The 10,930-nt window shown below is 42.7% G+C and overlaps 1 pseudogene; it reads left to right on the top strand.

Moving 5' to 3' along the window:
• On the top strand, nt 1-1,384 carry LOC126567090 (uncharacterized; annotated as a pseudogene).
• Nucleotides 1,385-10,930: the final 9,546 nt, after the last annotated feature.

A 10,930-nucleotide genomic window follows, 5' to 3' on the forward strand; every position in this document is an offset into this window, starting at 1 on the left:
ATGTGCGCGTTGCTTCGGTTGTTTCGGCGGCTGCGGTTGATTCGGCTGCTGCTGCTGCTGCTGGTTTGCATCAAGTGCTGCTGCCTCCTGCTTCCGCTGCTTCTTCCGTGCCCGTCGCTTTGCCGACTTACTAACCACCTTCGTCCATTCGGGTGTCGGTTCCTGTAGTTTTTCCTGGTCCTGTCCGTTGTCCGTGGTCTTTTGTTTGTTTGTTTTCCGTTGACGTTTGCGTTTGTTGGTTTTTTTGTTTGGCTGTGTGTTTGTGTGTTGGTCTGTCGCGTTGTTGGTGGGGGGCAGGGTCGAGGGTGTGTCCGTGGTCGTGGCGGTGTCCATTTGGCTGTCACATGTTGTTGTGGTCTTTGTGATTGTTTGTGTGTTGGTGATTGTTTCCGTTTGTGTCTTTGTCATTTTGTTTGCGATTGTCGGGAGTGTGTTTATGTTTGTGTCTTGTGTGTTTTTTGATAGGTTTGTAAGTGTAGTTTGTCTTGTTTCTGGGTTGTCTAACGCTGTTACCGTCTGTGTCTGTCCATGTTCGATTTCCTTGGTCATTTTAGTGTAGGCTTCCCACTTCAGCAATAGCTGCTTGTTGGCCTCCAAGAGCAGTGCCGTCATGTGCACCAGTTCCTCAGCCTTCGCATCGGTGGTTCCGGGAGACAGCTGCGTTACGGGAGATTGGGGGGATGGCTGGGTCTCCACGAGGGAGGACTCTGCCACCTCGCCCTCACTACCCGCAAGCTGCCGCTCAACCGGTTCGGCCGTGGGACCTCGAGGTTCGTCTGCACATGACGGTGACTTGGGAATGTCCGTCGTTGCCGTAGCGTCTTTGTCGTTCGTCACGTTGTCAGTTACTGTTGCGAGCGTATTCAGGACCTTTCTGATGACAGGCTCCCAGTTCCTCGGCAGAACAGACTGGGCTCTAGTCTTCTGTCCATCGCGTATTGTACGGACGAAGCCGGTCAGCATCGCGATCGCCCTCTGCACCGGGTCAACGGGGCTAGCACCAGCAGGGTACCGCTCGAGGAAGGCCTCCAAGCTGCGACCAGCCACGGACGCAACCAACGGCCCTGTTCCCTTCTCCATGACCGGCTCAAGACTTGCCTGCCCTGCCAGGCCCCATCCAACCTTTGACGTTTTCAAAGGTGCGGTAGCTTCCGCTATTGGTAGGGCTAGCACGGCCGGCAAGGAGCTTCCAGTCATGCGTCTGGTGAGCAGGACCTCTTGTCTGGCTGATATCATCGGGGCCGTCGCGCCTGAGCTGAGCCGTCCTCTGGCAGATACCCGGATGGAGCCCGATAGTCGCTTTGGGGATGCGGTTAGAAGCGACTTGGAGTTGCTGCGTGTCATTGGAGGCATTGTGTATGAACGAGAGGAGGGAAAAGTGTAGTACCGTTTGGTTGGTGTGGGAGGGGAGGGATTTTCCTGGAATTAAAGGAGTAGAAGGAGAGTGTAGTATTGTTTGGTTGGGGTGGGTTTAGGTTGGTGTCGTTGTGGGGGAAGGAATGGGGCTGGATAAAAGGCGAAAGAAACAAGCAAGAGAGGAAGAGTTAAGTGGAGATTTGGTCTGCAATGAAAAGAGCGGAAGGAGAGTGTAGTATTGCTTGGGGTGAGGATGGGTTTGGGTGGTTTGCTGGAAGAGAGAGTAAAGAAAAGATGTTCTGAAAGAAGAGGAGAAGAAGGAGAGTGTAGTATTGTTTGGGTTGGGATTGGTTAGTGTATGGCTGAAGGACGGAACAAGTAAAGAAAGGGATGTTCTGAAATAAAAGAGAAGAAGGAGAGTGTAGTATTGCTTTGTTTGGGATGGGCTTAGAGAGGAGGAATTATATCTGAAAGACGGGAGAAGAAAGCGAGAGATATAGGAATGTAGGGAAAGTGATGTTCTGAAATAAAAGAGAAGAAGGAGAGTGTAGTATTGCTTGGGTTGGGATTGATTAGTATTAGGCTGAAAGGCGGAAGAAGTAAAGAAAAAGTTTGCTCTGGAATAAAAGAGAAGAAGGAGAGTGTAGTATTGCTTGGGCTGGGATTGATTAGTGTATGGCTGAAGGACGGAAGAAGTAAAGAAAGAGGGTTTTCTGGAATAAAAGAGAAGAAGGAAAGTGTAGTATTGCTTGGGTTGGGATTGGTAAGTTTATGGCTGTGGAGAAAGTGAAGTGAAGAAAAGGGTTTTTCTGGAATAAAAGAGAAGAAGGAGAGTGTAGTAATGCTTGGGTTGGGATTGATTAGTGTATGGCTGAAAGACGGAAGAAGTAAGGAAGAAAGATGTTCTGGAATAAAGGAGAAGAAGGAGAGTGTAGTATTGCTTTGTTTGGGATGGGCTTAGAGTGAAGGGGATTATAGCTGGAGGACGGGAGAAGAAAGCGAGAATAAGAAGAAGTAGGGAAAGAGTTGTTCTGAAGTAAAAGAGAAAAGAGAGAGTGTAGTATTGCTTGGGTATGGGTTGGTTAGTGTGTAGCTAAAAGATGGAAAGAAAAGGCGAGAAATAAAGGAAAAAATAAAGGAAACAGATTTTCTGGAATAAAGCAGAAAAGGGAAAGTGTAGTGTTGCTTTTTTTGGGATGGGCTTAGGTGGTTTGCTGGAAGAAAGAGAGGAATTATAGCTAAAGGACGGGAGAGAAAGCGGGTAAATTGAGAGAAAGAGGAGAGAAATAGAGGTGGTGGGGCCGTAGGAGGAACGAGGCTTAGAGAGATATCGGGAGAGAGTAGGAGAGAGTGGTGAAAGGTTTGTTCCGAGATAGGAGAGAAAGGGAGAGTGTAATAATGCTTTGGTTGGGATAGATTTGGGTGGTTCTCCAGTAGGAGGGAGAAAGAGTAGCGCTGGCTGATAGAAGAGGCAAGCACGAAAGAGAGGAGAAAGTGTATGTTTTATATAGAGTGGGATGTGGTTGCAATTACAGAGGGCGATTAGATATGCTATTGGATTTAGCGGCAATTTTAGATTAATCAATCAAATTAATTATGCCAACGGGAATTAAATGAAAATATGAGTTTAATAATGCTCCGTAGGCAAGTTAGCTACTGGGGGAAACTTTGCAATATCAAGATAAAAAATCGAATTAATTATTGATTACTTTCGTACGCAAGGGTGACTAAAGGTGCCGCAGGAATATTACAAAGAACCAAATATTGTCAGTTGATATGTTATGTAGTTAATTGGAATTGGTGATTAGAATCTAAGGTGATGTCTACTGATACTTTGCTGTATGAATTAGCAATAAACAATTAGACTGTCTTTGGCAGTCGAAAGCCGTTGGGAGGGCGAAAGAGATAGTGGTGTTGTTATGGTTGCAGCGTGTGCAAAGGAAGGTCTATGTGAATGTGATGGTGCTATGGTTTCAACTGTGGTTATGGGTTATATGGTAAAAAAGCCGTTGGGTGCTAGAGGGAGATAGTGATAAATGGGAGAATACAGGAGAAGCAAGAATTGCAGAAAAGTGCGTACGTGATCTGGCGAGCAGGTGTTACGGGTATAGGATAGCATAGACGAGAAAAAGGGGTGGTGCGTAAATAAATATTATTTAACAGGTGAACTGTATGAGTTTTCCCGTTTAGGTAAAAGGTACGTGCGTTAACGAACAGGTATAGGGATTTTTTCCCCTTTACCTACGATGAGGGAAGCGGGTACGTGCGCTAGCTGGCAGGTGATGTTGAATTTTCCCGTTGGGTTTTTTCCCTTGGGCTGGAGTGTTCGTGTGTGAAGGGGTTATGTGTGTGCAAAATAATTATTTCAGAAGATTGTGAAATAATCTACGGGAAGGAAAATAAAACGTGCGACCAAGAAGGGTTTTTTTATGATGAAATGGTTTCAGAGTTAATAACGGGGTTGCGAAATTATTGGCTTTTAGCGGAAAAGGAATTTTGGTTAGTGGAGATGGGTTTTGTTTTACGGTTTTTTAATTGTGTTGTTATAAATTTAGAGAAGCAAGATATTGTAAGCATGCGAATGAATTTAGTGGGAATGTTCAATTTCTACGGATTAGTAATAAATGAAGGGTTGGGATACTTTGGTTTGAATCTACGCCAATGCTTGTAGGATGCTTCGTCGCTTGAAGAACAAATCTCTGCAGCATACACACACACACAAACACAAGCACAAGCACCACGATAATTGAGATGGGATTGGTTTGGCAGAAGGCCGCAGCCAGAATATTTCGTTGATCCGCGTATTTATTGTAGAGGACAATGAATCAAGACGGTTATCAACAACTCGGTTACCTCCCAATTATCCTCAATTATCCGTGGATTTAAAACACTGGCACTAACACTGTGGGACTGGTTTAGCAAAAGGCCTTACCAACTTGGGGTGTCGACGCCGTCCGTGGAAAACCGTCAATTAGTTGTAGAAGACAATTAACAAATATAGCAATCAACAGATGCGAACACCTCCCACTTGCACTAATCTTACACTTAAATACGAGCACTGTGCCACCAAGGGCGAATTAAAAAGCCGATGAGATAACGAAGCGGACAATAACACAACAATTGGCACAACAATAAAATTATTTTGATTAATAACTGTACGCAGAAGGCGATTTAAATACCGTTCAGGAACAATTTAAATTAAACGGTAACTGAAAAACCATAAATCAACTGTAAATGCTGACGGTAGGAAAAGCACGGAGATGTTGTCACAGAAGGCAACGGATCGCAACAAAATGTTTTATTTAATTGACTATACGCAGAAGGCGATTAAAAACACCGTTGAGGAATAATTAAAAATAACGGTAACTGAGAGGACCAAAAAAGAAACGATTTTAATGCCGAAGGTGAGAGAAGGACGGCGTTTTAGTTTAACAAGAACGCCGTCAGCAAGTTTGTCAAAGAGGGCAACTAATCACCACAATAAAATTATTTTGATTATTACACTGTACGCAGAAGGTGATTTAAATACCGTCCAGGAGCAATTTAAATTAAACTATCACTGAATGACCATAAATCAACTGTAAATGGTGACGGTGGGAAAAGGACGGAGGTTTGACACAGAAGGCAGCTGATCACCGCAAAAAAATGTTTAATTAATTAGCTATACGCAGAAGGCGATTAAAAATACCGTTGAGGAATGATTAAAATAAACGGTAACTGAGAAAACCAAAAACAACAATTTAAATGCCGAAGGTGAGAGAAGGACGGCGTTTTAGTTTAACAAGAACGCCGTCAGCAAGTTTGTCAAAGAAGGCAACTAATCACCACAATAAATTTATTTTGATTATTAAACTGTACGCAAAAGCGATAAAAACACCGTTGAGCAATTATTAAAATAGACGGTAACTGAGAAAACTAAAAAATGTTGAAATGCCGAGGGAGAAAAGGGGCAGATTTTGAAATTTAACAGGGACGCCGTCGGCAAGTTTGTCACAGAAGGCAACTTAACACCACAAAATTTGATTAATTAACTGTACGCAGAAGGCGATTTAAAAACCGTTGCAAGAAAATATTTATAATAACGGCAATTGAAAAAACCAAAGAAAATTCAAATGCCGGCGGTAACACGAGAACAAAAAGCTAAACAAAAAAACACTGTCGGCAAGTTTGTCGCAGAAGGCAACCTTATTCAATAAAACCAGTAAAAATGGGCAAAACGGCAATTTTACACGGTATCCACACGGAAATCACTCGTATTTACACGGGACACATTGATGCTGGCAGGATATACCCTCGCTGGGATCACCAAACACAACACATGAAGAAACACAATTTTCAAGCACAGAGCACTATGAAGCACGATGCCAATTCTCTGTTGTTCACACGATCACACACACAAGCACAATTTTCCACTTCACGATTTGCTGATTTAACACTTGCTACGAGCACTCCACTAATTTTTCCCTAAGGCAAGCCGAGCTAAGCCGAAGCAAAGCCAAGCATACAGCCGAAGGAAGAAACAGCTTTGTAGAACTCTGGTACCGAGGTGAGAGCGGAGTGTAAACACGTCTGCTCCGTTCGGCTGTTGGGGATGCAGACACCTAAGAATAGGGCGAGTGCACTGGACCTGTCTCTATGTCCATCAGCGATGGCCCTGGATTTTAGTTGGAAGGTGATCCAGGACCCTATCGGCAGTGATCACTTGCCGATAGAAATTTCCTACATCAAGGGAGGATGTCCAGTAGGTGGAATCCCCGTTAAATGTGACTTAACGAGGAACATCGACTGGACGAGATACGGTGAATTAGTAGCCGCTTCGCTTTCTCTTGACTTGGAAGATTTGTCTCCAGTTCAGGAGTACGAAAAACTTGTTTCACTTATAAACAAGTGCGCTCTTGAGGCCCAAACAAGGCGCTCCCACCAAGCAAGGACATTCAAAAAACCCCCCACTCCTTGGTGGGACAAGGATTGCCAAGCGGCTTTTAACAAGAAGCGGGAGGCGTTTAAAGCATTCCGGGACACGGGCTCAAGGTCTTTATATGAAAAATATAAAGGACTGGAGAGATCGTGAAAAAACCTGTTGAAGGCGAAGAAAAAGGGCTATTGGCGTAGATACGTCAATAACCTAGACCCTTCCGCTTAACTTAATTCGCTTTGGAGGATGGCTAGAAGGATGCGAAACAGTAACAACATCAACGAGAGCGAAAGCTTTTCTGGCGAGTGGCTTAATGAATTTGCCCAAAAGCTCTGCCCCGATTTCGTTCCTGCGCAGAACTTTCATCAAAATGCGCCTGGCAGTGACCCTATCATGGACTCACCGTTCACTATGGTTGAACTATCGCTTGCTCTCCTTTCAAGCGACAATTCTTCCCCAGGCCTGGATCAGATCAACAGCAAACTGCTGCAAAATCTTTCCGACATGGGCAAGAAACGTCTGTGAAGAATCTTCAACGATATGTTGGAGTTCAACAGCGTCCCGCAAGAATGGAGGGAAGTGAAAGTTGTCACTATTTTGAAGCCTGGCAAACCACCATCAAGACACGATTCATATCGGCCGATATCATTACTTTCGTGTCTGAGGAAACTCCTTGAAAGGATGATTGTTTTACGGTTAGAAGAATGGTTGGATACCAACAACCTTCTCTCAAGTACTCAGTTTGGTTTTCGTAAAGCCAGGCATACTAATGACTGTTTAGCGCTTTTGGTCACTGAAATAGAGCCCTTGCACGCAAGCAGAACATGGGGTCTATCTTCCTTGACATACAGGGGGCATTTGACTCAGTTTCTCCATACAAACTAAGTCAAAAGTTAGAAAATGCGGGCCTGGGACCAAAGTTGAATAACTTGTTATTCAACCTTTTGTCGGAAAAAGCTATGAATTTCAACAATGGTCACGTGCAGCTAAAACGGACCAGTTTCCATGGACTAGCACAAGGGTCCTGCTTGAGCCCCCTGTTGTATAACTTTTATGTTAGTGAGATAGACTCTTGTCTAGCGCCAAACTGCAGTCTTAGACAATTGGCAGACGACGGCGTTATATCTGTTGCAAGCAGAGACACCGACGAAATACAACTGGCTTTACAAACCACTCTGGACAATCTTTCCGAGTGGTCTGAAAACCTTGGTATCAAGTTCTCTGCAACGAAAACTGAGATGGTAGTCTTTTCTCCTTTTAGCGACACGGGAAAAAACAGGGAGAAAAGGCTATATGATCCGAAAATTGATGTCTTTCTGTATGGTGAAAAGATATCAACTACCGACAATTTTCGATACCTTGGTGTATGGTTTAATTCAAGGCTAAACTGGAGTACACACTTCACCCGTCTGGTGCAAAAATGCAGTAAAAGAATCAACTTTCTAAGGACAGTCACAGGATTCTGGTGGGGCGCACATCCATCAGACGTCCTGAGACTGTATAAGACAACGGTGCTATCCGTATTGGAATATGGAAGCATATGCTTCCATTGGGCATCCAATACGTTGATACTCAAGCTTGAAAGGCTACAGTACCGCTGTCTTAGACTCGCACTAGGGAGCATGAAATCCACACACAACATGTCCCTAGAAGTGATGACCGGAGTGATGCCGCTCAAACTACGTTTTGAAATGCTGTCGCTTCGCCTTCTAGTCCGTTGTTCAGTATCAAATCCCTTGATAATAGAAAATTTTGAAGCGCTTCTAGAGACAGGTTCTAAGAGCAAAATCCTCAAGATCTACGAAGATTTTGTTGCCCTACAAGTGCATGCTAGCGCTCCACAGGCATTAAATCGTGCTGCCCTTCCTGAGAACTACAGTTACATTTTAATAACAGATTCCTCATTGCACGAGGAAATTAAGACCATACCTAATGATCTTCGCCCGAGGGTAGTTCCGGGTATTTTCATGGATAAGTATGGTCATTTAGACCAAATAAGCCAGTACTACACTGATGGATCATCCTCTGAGGAGGGCATTGGCTTCGGTGTTTTTAGCGAGTTCACCGAAGCTTTTTTCAAATTGAGGCAGCCATGTAGTGTTTACACCGCAGAGCTAGCCGCAATCTTGTACGCACTATCCATGATAGCAGCGAGACCTTCGGACCAGTACTTCATCTTCACTGATAGCCTTAGTGCTATTGAAGCTCTGAGATCTCCGAAGACTGTTAAGAGTCAGGATTTCCTCACCATCAAAATCATTGAACTGCTTGGCTCAATGTTCGATAAGGCGTATAAGATCTCGCTAATTTGGGTCCCTTGTCATTGTGGAATTCCCGGCAATGAGAAGGCAGACTCACTGGCCAAAACAGGCGTCAAAGAAGGCGCTTTTTACGACCGACCTATCTCGGCCCAGGAGTTCCTTCGTTTCCCACAGCAACTTTTCCTGTCTCGCTGGCAGAGCATGTGGGAGGCGGATGAACTCGGGCGTTTTCTCTTCTCGATCTCTCCGCAAGTGTCCTTGCGGCCTTGGTTCTATGGGCTCTCTGTGGACCGGGCGTTCATATGGATGATGTCTCGACTGATGTCGAATCATTTTGCGTTGAATGCTCATCTACAGCGTATAACTCTGGCTCAGACAAAAGTATGTGGCTGCGGTGACGGATTCCACGATGTGGATCACCTTCTGTGGTCCTGCGTGGAATTTGAAACCGCAAGACCCTCCGTGTTGAGCGCAGTCGAGAATGTCGGCAGACGACCGGGTACAGAAATTAGAGAAGTGTTGGCTACCAAGGACCTTTCCTACATGAGGATCATTTACCGATTCGCCAGAGACAACGGTCTTGTCCTATGATTCCACATCCCAAGTATCCTTCCAATCCTTATTCGTATTCCCCAATTCCTTTTTTGTTAAATGTTGTGTTGTCTATGTTTTAAGTGTATTTTTTGTAGTGCCACGGGTGATCCGATGACTGGGCAAGAGCACTCGAGAGTGGTTCCAACACTGCCGTAAAAGGGAGGCAGGCGTTGTTCAAAGTGCAGTGTTCTCCACTCCAATCCAGTTTTGACACATTGAGTTTGACAGTGGTGGCGTCGGGTTCGGGGTGTTCGGCGGGTTCAGTCTCGGGAGTAGTGAAGTCGCTTTCGCTGCTGCGGGATAGAGCTTGTCGATCATCCTTTGATTGGACGTTGACTAGATTGAGCTTGGAATGTCATTGCTGGAATGCACTGGAGAGCACTGTACGCAGACAAATAAATGTTCGTGCTGTATTAACGATGTCTATTTGTTCGTTACAGTCCAGACCATATCGTAAAGATCAACAATAGAACGGCCACAACACCACCGGAATTCGGATATAATGAACCTCCATCATCACATAGACACAACAATAGTCCTGGACCATCAAAACGCACAACATCCACCAATAGATCATCATCATCATCATCATCATCATCATCATCATCATCATCATCATCATCATCATCATCATCAGCATCATCAACACCATCACCACAACCATCCACAACCGAGTATGCCCGGGATAAGGCAAAGAATAAGGAGGAAATGCTTTATCAATATAATTGTTTTTTTTTGTTTTCAACACAAGTGGTGTGAACAATACGGCACTGGACTGTCATATTCAATTGTAAATAAATAAATAAATAAATAAATCTTAAAATTCTAGAGATTTCAGAATTTTCAAAAATCTCAGAAATATTAGAAATCTCCGAAATCTCAGAATTCTCAGAAACCTGAGAATTTTCAAAAATCTCAGAATTTTGAGAAATCACAGAAATCTTTGTATTTTCAAAAATCTCAGGATTCTTTGAAATCTCAGAAATTTCAAAAATATCAGGATTCTCAGAAATCTCAGAATTTTAAAAAAACCTCAGAGATCGCAGAAATATAAAAAATCTCATAAATCTCGGATATCTCAGAAATCTCAGAAATCTCATAAATCTTTGAAATTTTTAAAATCTCATCATTTTCAGAAAGTTTTGAAACCTCAGAAATTTCAGAAATCTTTGTAATTTCAAAAATTTCACAATTTTCAAAAATCTTTGAATTTTCAACAATCTCAAAATTTTTAAAAATCTCAGAAATCTCAGATGTCTCAGAAATTTCAAAAAACTGAGAATTCCTAGAAGCCTAAGAATTTTCAGAAATCTCAGAAATTTTAAAAATCGAAGAAACCTGAGAAATCTTAAAAATCTCAGAAATCTCATAAATCTTAGAAATTTTGGAAAATTCAAAAATCTCAGAATTTTCTTAAATCTTAAAATTTTCAAAAATATCAGAAATTTCAAGAACCCCAGAAATTTAAAAATCTAAGAAATCCCAGAAATTTAAAAAGTCTCAGAAATATCAGAAAAGTGAGGAACTTCAGAAATCTCATAAATCTTTGAAATTTCAAAAATCTCTAAGTTTTCAGAAATTTCAGAAATCTCAGAAATTTCAGAAATCTTAGAAATTTCAAAAATCTCAGAATTCTCAGAAATTAAAGAATTTTCAAAAATCTCTTAAATCTCAGAAATCTCAGAAATCTCAGAAATTGTTGAAATTTATAAATCTCAGAATTTTCAAGAATCTTAGAACTTTCAAAAATCTCAGAAATTTTAGAAATCTCAGAAATTAAAAAAATCTCAGAATTCTCAGAAAT

The sequence above is a fragment of the Anopheles maculipalpis genome, unplaced genomic scaffold, assembly GCF_943734695.1.
Source record: "Anopheles maculipalpis unplaced genomic scaffold, idAnoMacuDA_375_x PRTXT_6, whole genome shotgun sequence".
Taxonomy (NCBI): domain Eukaryota; kingdom Metazoa; phylum Arthropoda; class Insecta; order Diptera; family Culicidae; genus Anopheles; species Anopheles maculipalpis.